This window comes from Carassius auratus, chromosome 23 (assembly GCF_003368295.1).
Source record: "Carassius auratus strain Wakin chromosome 23, ASM336829v1, whole genome shotgun sequence".
Classification (NCBI taxonomy): Eukaryota; Metazoa; Chordata; class Actinopteri; order Cypriniformes; family Cyprinidae; genus Carassius; species Carassius auratus.
The window spans coordinates 11,472,163-11,484,907 of NC_039265.1; positions in this window are offsets into that span (position 1 = coordinate 11,472,163).

The window sequence follows — 12,745 nt, forward strand, 5'->3', positions numbered from 1 at the left end:
TATTTTTTTTTTCTTTTACATTTATTCCACATATAAAAAAAATATAATTTGAAAGTATATTATATATATATATTATAATATATATATAATATATATATATATATATATATACTATATATATATATATGTGATGTGTGTGTGTGTGTGTGTGTGTGTGTGTGTGTGTGTGTGTGTTTTTGTGACATATCAGGACACAACTCTGTATAATGACACAGGTATTACAAGGAGAGGGTGACTTATGAGGACATAACCCATGTCCCCATTTTTCAAAACGCTTATAAATCATACAGAATGAGTTTTTTTTGAAAGTAAAGATGCACAAAGTTTCCTGTGAGGGTTAGGGTTAGGTGTAGGGTTGGTGAAGGGCCATAGAATATACAGTTTCTACATTATAAAAACCATTACGCCTATGGAATGAACACACTTGTGTGTGTGTGTGTGTTTAGCCATATCAATATTGTGGAATATTATGTATAGACATTTTATATATTAATTATTTATTATGTGTGTGTATATTTTATATAAAATAGAGAGTTTTTATAAGATATGAAAAAAGTTTATTTGTTTATTTATTTAGTAAATCTCCTCAGAGAGTACATCATACATTCAATGAAAATTTAACAGAAAAATATGATGATATGATGATTTGATTGTCATTTTATATATTTTTTAAATTGCACCATTCAGTAGAAACCACAATTTAATCTTGCAGCACTGATCAGAAAATATGTTAATATCATATGCTCTGCGAACAGTTCCCATGCAGTTGCTGTTTGAAATGCAAATTCTTTAATACTCGTTGTGTCGTTCCAGCTCCAATTCAAGCACTACTGAAAGAAAAACTCAGAATTCAGCTCAACCCTGTGACCTTTCTAAACTCTGTGTGTAACAGTAAAGCGCTGACAGAACACACTGTTAGTAAATGAGAGCAGAATCTGACGCGAGAGACGGGTTTGCTGCTCAAACTACAGATGAGACCGGAGTTTATCCACAGAGACGTTTAGTGTCGGTTCACGCAGAGTTCAGAGGGTTTGGGGTTTGTTTGTGACTCTCTGTGTCTTTACTGAATGAAGAAGAGATTAATAATCATCCTTGCGGCATGGACATTATCTATTATTCTCCAGCAGCTTTTTGTTTGAAGAGCTCCCATTGATTCACCATTCAGTGCTGAACATCTGTGTGCATGTGAATGGATGTCTGTCTCCACCTCTGCACTCGAGCGCTTGGTCTGCATCTGCATGCACCTGGGTCACGCAAACTCTCTCTGCATCATCCTCATCAGTATGTGCGTCCCGCCACCTCTCTCTGTCTCTCTGTCTCTCTCTCTCAATGCTAATAAGTTCTGCTTGCCGCATTGTCCTCAGACGCTGGTCTGAACCTCTGTACGTGAGGTGAGAATCTCCAGGGATCTCTCCAATAACAATCTCTCTGATGCTCCGTGATGAGTCTTTCACTTCTTCCTGTTTGGATGTTCAGCTCAGATTTTTAAATGGCATAGGACTGCAAAAAGAAAATTCATTTGGACCAGAAAATGCAATTTGACAAGTAAACAAAAGATTTGAGACGGTGGGTTTAGACGGTTCGTTAGATGTTTTTTAATTAATGGATCAGATCAGTGGTTCCCAATCCAGCCCAGTAACTTATAGACATCACCATTGTTTAATAACTTGCATCATTTCCACCCAAATTTCAGAAGCAGGGTTTGTTAATTTAGATGATATTTGTGAATATAGGTAAAGCTAAATAATATGACACAGTAGGATTTTTAGAAGGAAGAATCAATAAACTATGAATGATTTACTGCCACTGAGTTAATCATGTAATCCAAAGTAACTGTATTCTGATTACATGCATTTTAAAACTTGTACTCTAATTACTAGTTTGTGTATATATACAGTATAGATTTCATTGCATATGTACAATCATAGCCTATTTTTACATTTCTGTGACCCTTTGACGTCATCTTGTGCTCGCATTAATCTTTTAAACCATTTTGTCATATGTTTTCATTTATTATAAGTAAAATTAAATAGTAAAATTATTCCGAAAAAAATATGAATCTGTTTGTTATACTGTGTATTATAAGTTTGTGGTGCCTGCATTTAATTTAAGTTTTTAGCATTTAATGTTATTAATTTAGTTAAAATTGTGTAAATATTGCACATTGTATTTAGACGAAATATTATATATGGCCTTATTGCAATAAAATCTTCAAAAATATGCAGCACATGATTTATATTTTTTGCCATACACTAATGTTCACTGTAATTAATCTTTTAAAATATTTTTCAATTTACTTTGACTATTTGTAATTTAATAATGCTATAAGAAGTATCTCAAAATAATAATACTGATAAGAAAAAAAATGTGCTTGTCATACTGTACATTAAGTTGCAATGCCTAAATTCACTTAATTTTATTTATTTCTTTGGAAAGAAATGTTTAAATAATATGCATTAAATTCAGATTTAGGGTGCTTTCACATCTCTAGTTCGATTCATTTGGTCCGAACCAAGAGCAAATAACTATACATTGTAGCATTTTTCAGCTTTTTTGGTTCCTTTTCACACCACACCGATTGCTTTGGTCCGTACCAGTTAAAACGAACCAAAATGCAGTCACATGACAACATCTACTCACTCATTGTCCATGACGTATTTCCTAAACTGCTTTTCGATTGGTCAGAACTTACGTGCGGGAAAATTCCAACACAAGAGGAAAAGGCAGCAAACAACACAACTACACGAAAACACGACTGCGCGGGCTGGTTTTGTCCCTGGCCATAATCTATTACATTGTTTGTATACACCACAATATGCAAAAAATACATTTCTATAATGAAGTGCTGATGCGGCTTGAAAACAACGTTCTAATGCACTGCAAACGGCGAGCGAGCATCGCTCGTAACTTCAAGCGGAGGCGTGCATTAATTCTTCTTAACTCTGACATGCTCATGGTCATCTGACCAAATTTCTATGAGGCTCCACACCTCCTCACTACTCCAAGTTTGTCCACGAGCTGCCATGCTAAAGTGCAAACTGTCAACAAACACTTCCTCTTCCCATAATGCACAGCGCAGCTGACTACGGCAGCTGGTTTAGTCCAAAAATGATCAGTACTTTTTGCAGTTGGGTCTGTTCGAGGTCAGATCATGTTCTCACCACAAACGAACCGCTCCAGAGTTCGTTTGAAAGCTTACAGAGACCACCTCTTCAAGCAGGTCTCGGTACGCTTGTTTGGTCTGCTTTTGGTGCGCACCCGAGTGCGATTGCTGCTTTCACATCTGCCCAAACCAACCGCACCAAAGGAGGAAACAAACTCTGGTACGATTCAACCGAACTAAATGAGGCAGGTGTGAAAGCACCCTTAGACAAAATAGTATTATTTATTTTTTTTGCTTTATAGTATTTATTCATCCATTCATTTATTAATTCATTAATTTAATGTTGGTCATTTACTGTTTATGACCACAACATTGGCTAATTTGGTACAATAATGCCCCAATGGTTAATTGCATTGACTGACATTATTTATAAAAAACGGTCATATTTTCCCTGACTCTTTTGCTATCTTTGATGTATTTTTTTTTTCATGCAAGGTGTTTTTTTGAGCGGCCTGGATGCTGTGCACATCATGATCGGTTTTAACTCAGCTCACTAGGTTTTGTAACAGAGCTGCTATGTGAGATTTGTATAAAGTGATTCCAGCGGTCTCGTGACAGTACAGTATGTGAAGTTTCTTCAGCGAAGGTCAAACCCGGCGTCTAATCCTGCTTTCTGGTCTTTCGGGTGACGAGCCGTGCTCTGTTCACCTCCTCGCTCTCATTCATGCTGTTTCTGTTGGAAATGAGCGCTGCTCTCTGACAGCTGTGCTGGTTTAATCAGGTATTTTATTGGAAACGCCATCGCTGTGTCAAATCTGTCAGTGTGACCATACTTGTTAAAGACTTCTCGCCCTGAGAAACGCCCGGAAAGCCAACAGACAGATCCCAACACCCTGCGCAGATTCTCTAAGTGTTGTCCTTTTTCACGTGTGTGTCTGACGAGATCTTTTTCACACACCCACCTTTTTCCTCAGCACTAAAGATAAAACCTGTTTTCACATGTCTTCCAGGAGAGAGTAGATTTTTTTTCTGAATATCCTTAGGGAAAATAAAAAAAACAGAAGCAAATGTGTTGTTGATGTGCAAAGTATTGGACTGAAAATGTGGCCACATCATAGTCTGAGACACTGTTGAGATCTCACGTGAAAATCTAGTTGAGAGTAAGATGTATAGGACACTACTCCAAAGTCTCCATTTGATATCACTGATGCCTAAGAAATACTATTGAGATTCTAAAGAGTTCAACTCATGTTTTTTGCTCAGGAAGTGTTTAAAAGGAAGCTAAACTGTTAAGAAGTCAAGTATTTTGACTGCTGACCACAGCTTGAGTGTAGTTTGAGACATTGAGATGTCTTCAGAAAGACTCTTCAGTTGAGAATGAGTTGTCAGTTGAAATCTTCTGGAAAAGTCTCCATTTGGTCTCTTTTTGATCTCATTGATGTCTATGAGAAACTATTGGGAAGTTAAGGACTTTTTCTCATTACTATGCTTAGGAGAAGTCAAAAGGGAAGAAAATGTGTTAATTGTTGTCATGTAAAGTATGTTGACTGCAGATGTTGACGGATCTGAGCAGACTTTGAGACATTGCTGCGCTGTCCCTCTGAAACTGTGGTTGAAACTTGGTTGTTGTTTTTTTCAGGAGAAGCGTCTGAGAAGAAGGACACTTGTGCAAAGTCTCAGTTTAATCTCGTTGATGTTGAAGCGAATCTATTGAGATATTGAGTTCTCCTGAATATTCTTAGGTCGATACAGAAACAAATGTGTTAATTGTTGACATGCAATGTACTTTGATTGTAGACTTTGGCCAGTCTGAGAATAGTTTGAGACGTTGTTGAGAAACTCTACTCTACTTTAGTGTTTTCTAAGGAGAAACATTTAGGAAGATGACACTTGCACATCTGATCTCAATAATGTCTAAACTAAGAAATCATGATGGAGTTCTCAGTTATGTCTTAATCCATGCCCCCCTTAATATCCTTAAATAAAACAAAAGAAGATGTGTTAATTAAGACATGCTTAGTATTTTCACTGCCGACTTTGGCACATCTGGCACAGTTTGAGATACGTGTCATTTAAATCTCATGTTTCTCTCACGGTTCCTGGGGAGAACTTAAAAACAGACTCAGAAGAGATAATCATAGCTCTTGATTATGCCTCATTTAAGTTGGAAATTCATGAGAATTTAATGAGAGATGTTTGAGTTCATATTGAGAGCTCGCACTATTGATAACAGATTTTGGGATCTTGGAAACATATAAGCACAATTTGAGACATTATTGAGAATTGTAGATTTTCCTCTACAGAAAAGTCTCATTGATGCATAAGAGACACTACTGAGATGATAAAGAGATCTCATTTGTGATTTCTCTGTCCTATTGTATGTGTGAAAAAGCCATTTGCCTGCAGCAAGACACAAATATGACGAGTTATTAAGCCTCTTCCACAGACGTCAAGCGGTAGGTATGAATTTCAGAGCATGGCTAATAGCCATTAGTTCCTGGATAAACCCGATTTCTTTCGCGAGTCTAAATAAACTGAACTTCCCACTGCAATCATCACAGGAAGCTTCAAGAATGACAGGCTGGAAATGGGATTTCGCTGGCAAGCAGACGAATCTCTAAATGGGGAAGGCAAGAGGGATATTTGGCCATTTACCCCATAAAGATTTCATTTGACAACCCTTCAACCTCCACCCACTGCTGCAATATCTGTGTGAGCGTGTGTGTGTGGGAGCTAGTGAGTAAATCAGGTGTCAATCTGACTTGTTATAGTCTAGTTTGGTGTCCTGAGTGGGTCTTCCAGGTAGATAACACCTACACGACAAACTTTCATGTGTGGGCGAGTGTGAATTAGACAGCTGTAAGGTGCCATGGGCCAGTCACCCAATCCATGACAGCAAAATGAATATTAGTGGAAATGGTGAAATTATATTACCACATTTGTTCCCAGATGGTGCGATTTTCTTTCGGAGCAAAACACAGCTTGTCGCAAATAATGTGTCTCGGGACAGACAGTATATTGACAGTCTTTTGTCTTTAGTGAATGTGATTTGGTGTGTGTTTGGTAATGTGTGTTTTGACTGGCACTGAAATTAGATGCTTTTGATTCGTCATCTGCTCATGGCATTATTCAGGGAAATCTGGGTTTCATGGTGTTTTGTAATTTAAATCTCATATGAATCAAACTGTATTTTTCTCTTATATTCTGACAAATTACCTTTATGTTACCTGTGCTCTCTGAGAAATCAAATGTCTTGGATTGCGGTACATTATTTGTGGTTACACTTTATTTTAAGGTTCCTTGTTATAGTGTAATTATTAGAGATGCATCGATCCGATACTCAGGATCGGTATCGGCTCCGATACTGGCATTTTCTGCGGATCGGGTATCATTAAGCATTAATCCACAAATTACTTAAATGATTTACTTTTTTAATGTGGCTAACACTTCCTCTGAGTCAAAATAAACGTATATACAGGAGTACTTGTTTTTTCATGAATGTATTTTACAACAATACAAAGAGCAATGTGTAACATTTTACCAGATTTTAGACTTTTATTTGTAAATAAAATATTTCACTAGATTTTATAAAATGATTGTGCTCCCGTGATGTTTCTAGTATCTAGAGTATCTTTCACTGCTGAATTATCCAATAACCTATTTTATAATAGTATTTTTGTCATAGATTATGATTATATTTTTTTATTTTTTATTTTTCAATAAAATTAAGTTGTGTATATGTAGTAGATTGTGATTAACACTAAAGAGCGATAAGCAGGTCAACACAGAGAAGTATAGAAATTCTATATTGATAAAAAAAAAAACTGTGCTGGTATCGGATTGGATCGGTATCGGCAGATACTCCGAATTTTAGGTATCGGATCAGTTCGGGAAAAAAAATGTAGGGGATAGGAGATAGGGGTTGCACTTTATTTTACAGTTTGTGTACTTACAGTGAACTTATAATGTACCTACCTAAGAAAGTACAGGTAATTTAAGGTAACTACATGACTTAGGTTTAGGTTTAGGGGTAGGTTCAGGGTTTGTACCTAGTTATTAACTAATTGTAATTACTATAAGAAATAAACATTATGTAGATGATTGACAGGACTGTAAAATAACGTGCTCGGATTAGGGTTTAGTTTAGGGTTACATGCAAGTAATTATGCATAATTTATTGTTTTTATAATAGTAAGTACATGTAAGTACATGTAACAAGGACACCTTCAAATAAAGTGTTACCTTATTTTTTAATGAACCAGAGTAAATATCTAGACAATTTTTAACAATTCTTTCATGTCTCAATACTTAATCTACAAAAGGTTACTGTTAGATCTTTTATTTAAAATTGGATTAAAATGCAAAATTAATTCATAAGATTATGGACACCAGTTGCTGAATTAAAGTAAAGTTAAATAAAGTAGGCTGAATTAAAATAGTAAAGAGTTATTAAGCTGTAGTTATCTTTAAAATTAAATGCATAAAATAAATAAATAACTCATATATAAAAAGTTATAAAAATATGTGTGTGTATGTGTGTGTGTGTCTTTATGTATATATATATATATATATATATATATATATATATATATATATATATATATATATATATATATATATATATATATATATATATACACTGTAAAAAATTTCTTGTTGTTTTTACAAAAACTTTTTGGCAGCTGTGGTTGCCAGAATAATTTTGTAAAAATACAGAAAACTGTAAACACATTTACGTCAAAAACTGTTAATTTTACAATATAAAGCTGTAATTTACAAACAAGAAAATGTGAATATAAACCAGTAAATTCAACAACACACAAAATTAAATCTGTTTTGTACCTTGAAAATACTGACAACCACCATAATAATAAAGATGGTACTGTATAAGAGAAAGCCACATGAAGTATCAAAGCTCATCACAAGTAGCTTCACCACAAGCAGAAGTATATATTAACATATAGAAGGTGCACATTTATGGAAACACAAAACACCATCATGGTAACACACGTGATACTTAAATAATGCAAAAAACTTTCATTAAGCAACAGAAGATGTAACATAAAGCTCAAATGTACATAACTGATAACAAGAACTATTTAAAAACATGATTATTTAAACAAAATACTTTCAAACGTGGAGTGTCACGCAGGGAATTCTGGGAATATCAGTTTACAGTTTTAGACTGTAAATTATACATTGATTTGTTCTTTTTTTACTTCTAAAAGCTGTATAATTAACAGAATTTTACTGTAAACTTACATTAAATGCTTTGTTAGATCTTTTACAGTTTTTCCCTGTATATAGTACGGGAACTTACTGTTAACCTATTATCAGTTTTTTTCCGTAGCGTTTTTACAAAATTTTACAGTTAAAATTACACTTATTTTTTACAGTGTATATATATATATATATATATATATATATATATATATATATACATACAACTTTAAATCTCTTTTTTCACTCATTATTTGAGCAGACTGCTGAAAGATTTTTTTTTGCTGAAATATTTTAATTAATTTAATTATAAGGTATATAGCATTTCAAATCACTTTTTTCACTCATAATTTGTCCAAACTGCTGAAAGATAAAACTTAAAAAATAAAATAAATTATATTTGTAATAAAAAATTATAAAATGTTTTTCTTTTTCATTTATAATTGTGATTTCATTTAAATCTCTTTTTCACTTATAATTTAACTAGACTGCTAAGTTTAATATTAAAACCTAAAAAAGTTACAAATAATTTAATTATTTCACCTAATAATTAATTTAACTAATAATTATAAAATATTATACTTTTTTTTAAATTAAAAATATCAAATATTTTAATTATAAACTATTTAATTCGTAAACTAAAAATTATATATAAATTTTTTTCTTGATATATACACAAAGCATGAAACTGATGATCAGAAATGATTTGCTTTACTGCTGCAAAGGAAGTAGAACCTTCTAAATTTCTAAAATAGTCCAATTTCTTTTGGTGTTTGCTGGCGAAGCAGGACTCAACGTAGCGTAGCGCTAAAATAAGCCCCTGACCCTGTGACATCAGTTTCCTTCAGCGATTTCTTCTGCTCATATGGCTTTTAGTGCACGCAGAGAATGTGTTCATGAATAATTTAGAGGTCCTTCACAAGAGGGCCTCATGGGTCTCTCTTAGAGACGAGACTGCCGGACCCTGACGGAGACATTCTGGAATTGTAGAATATTTAGCATTTCTTATATTTGTTTCTTAACATTCAGTAATGCAGTGAACATTCTTATTATGATGAGGTTGTACTGCCTACTCTATGATGTCATACTTGTAGCTCAGTGTGAACATAGAAAAACAAGTCTGTCTGTTTGCTGATGTTGTTGTGTAAATCCAATTCACACCACACAGACAAACGCCAGCAAACACCAACAAACTAGTCTGTTGGCATTTGTTGGCATTGGTTGGAGTTTGTTTTCACCCAACTTAACATGCTTAATCTGTATTTTTGGGTTGTGGAATGTCTGAGCAGTGTGAAATTATTGATTTTCCAACAAACGACAACAACCTCTGATGCAATGAGGTGTGGCTACAAACCATATTTCACTTAAAGTGAGCTGTAAAAGCTTTGTTATAATATTTTGGATGTGTGACTTTCCCATAGACTTCCAAGTGAATTACACTGTCAAGGTCCAGGAAAGTGTGAAAAGCAAGGGCACAAGACCAACCACACAAAAACACATATTAAGCCACATCCAGAGACAGAGGGGGTGAGAATGACCACGGACCAGCAAACACAAAAGGGTAAGGTACACTATAAATAGGGAGGAAAATACATGAGGGACAGGTGAGCACAATTAGACCAACTAGGCTACAAGATGGTGTGGTAAAGAGGAAACAAGGAGGAGGGGCTAAAGGAGCACATGGCCGAAAAAATAACTAACAAGACCATGTGCTGACACTAGACACAAGAAACAAAAACATAAAACAAAGTGACAGTGCCAAACCCCTGACATATAAGCAGTTGTATAGCCTAGCAATAATGAAAAAAACAAATAGTCTAATAAAAAAACACAAATCGTGCCCTATGCTATAACTTGCGATTCATATTTAAATACAGCATTTTACAGTCTTTGTATTTCATGTAATAACATCAAACCTCTGGCTTTCAAAAGGCAGACTATAATGTTTATTTTCATTGTTTTAGGCATCACATGACGAAACCTATTTAATTAGGAACTAATAACTTGACTATTAACTCAACTAAAGCTAACAACAATTACATTTCTTGAAATAAACATAAAATGAAATAAAACAAGGCAACAATTAAAAGCAAATAATAAATAAAAATAAAATAAAAATTATAGTTATTTAAAAATAAAAACAGAAACCAAGCTACTAAAAATTAAAGGTTAAGCACAATTTATATATATATAGCATACTTATTAAAAAATTATAAAAACTACATTAGTTATCTCTTTGATACTAAAATAATGCAGTCAAATGAAGGATGGGATCCTGAGGGTGAATTTACTATTGCACAAGACTAAGCATGGCTATCTGGACATATTGGAGATACTTTAGATATTTTTAGGACTTCATTTTCATTTACACTTATGTTTTCTTGTTATTTTTCCAAGCTTATCTTCAGTGGGTGCATTTGACCCCAAACGCTTTCTGTGAAGATGAAAAGACAGGGTGAAGAAACGCTCTCTTGTAAATCAAATAAATGAGGTATTTATAAGCGTGTTAGTCGAAGTATCAAAGCTTTCTCGGGCGTCGATCACAGCTGCTGACAGTACAGTATGTGTTTCTGAAACAGAGCCCAGCAGCGCTGAATAATTGACTATATTTGTTTTTGCATTGTCATGCTTTGGATGAAAGTGTGTTTATGAGTTTCTTCACCTGATCTCACAAAACAAGTGCCTTTAAAAAGTGGTGCCTACTTTCTTTTTGCACTTTAATTAAGGTTTTTGCACCATTTTGAACCATTTTGTCACTCATTAATTTGTGTTCATATTGTGGTGTTCATGTTTTCTTGTCTGTTGCTGCATAACCAAGAATGCTGACTGTGATCAGTGAGTTTTGCTTGCTCAATGGCAGTTGCTTGGCTGGTGAATGTTTTTATCAGCTGTTTGGACTCTCATTCTGAGGGCACCCATTCACTGCAGAGCATTCATTGGTGAGCAAGTGATGTGATACTACATTTCTCTAAATCTGATGAAGAAACAAACTCATCTACATCTTGAATGGCCTGAGGGCGGGGACATTTTTAGCGAGTTTAAATGTTTTGGTGGGTATCTTTGTAGACATATAACCTTTGTCTGTTGTTGTTTATTATACTGTCTAACTGTTCACAGTCTAAACTCAGAATATGCAAATTTTCTGCATATTATACATGCTATATTTCCAAAAATGTTCAAAATGCAATACATGAAATAATGAATTCAGAATGCAATGCATTCGACCTGACCCTCCATTCCAAGCTTGACCAATGAAGTCATATTAACACATTTTTGTTTTATTTAATTGGTAATTTTTTTAACACAGAATTGCATTCAGAATCCACAAAAAAGGGCAATGTATCTGACATAGCTGTAAGCCTTCCTTTGCAGAATTAAACATTCACATAATGACTTCATATGACAGCAATGTGGCACAATACTGCGGCTAATGATGCATGAAATCTGGGTAAAATGGTGTTTTGCATGTATTTGCGACCTATATATTTTTTATTTGGCTGGATTATAATTTTTGTTTATGTTTAGTGCCACAGTAATAAGCCAGTGCATTTAAAACTGGATCATGTGGACTGAAATAGAATGTGCACATAACTGCATCTGATACTGTAATCTGTTATGCTGGTTTTATATTACAGCACTATAAACTAGCATGGCTTTCATTTTCAATACAGTGGTGCACAAAATATTCGGCTCTAAACAAAACCAACTGGCTTATGAAATCAAGGCCCTGTTTTTATTGCATTGTTTATTTGGGTGACAGGATTAATTGATCAAACCCAGAATTAAAATCGCCATATTCAGGGACAGAGAGACTCTCTGTTCGCTTTCATTTGATTTGAGCGAGTGGATCGTATCACTTTGTTTATTGAATCTGTTGCTGAATTCAATTGGTTCAGACTCGGCAAAAAAAAAAAAAAAAAAAAAAAAAAAAAAAAAAAAAAATATATATATATATATATATATATATATATATATATATATATATATATATATATATATATATATATATATATCCCTAAGGGAAATGTTTTAAGGATATTTAATCAGGACAGTATCAGAATTAATTTTGGGACACTCCCGGGAAGCTTTGCCTGAACTCAATTTGAGTGTTTCTCAGACCTTGAAATGATTGTCAATGGAGAATCGCTTTTAGACAAACATTTAGTCCGGGAGATTGTTAAATCTTATTTAGACTGGGAAGGTTTATTTTACACTGAATCTAAAATAGCATCACGTTTGCTCATATTTAGGATCTGAATAAATTCCTAACCCTGATTTTTTTTTGCTCTGGATCATGTGACTTTTTGAGGAGAGCAACCATTACTTGCATTTGTTCACAAGAAAACTCACACACATTTGAGCTTTGCTTTGTGTCGGTGAAATGCCAAACAATGCAAACACTGAACGTTTAGTCAGTCATTA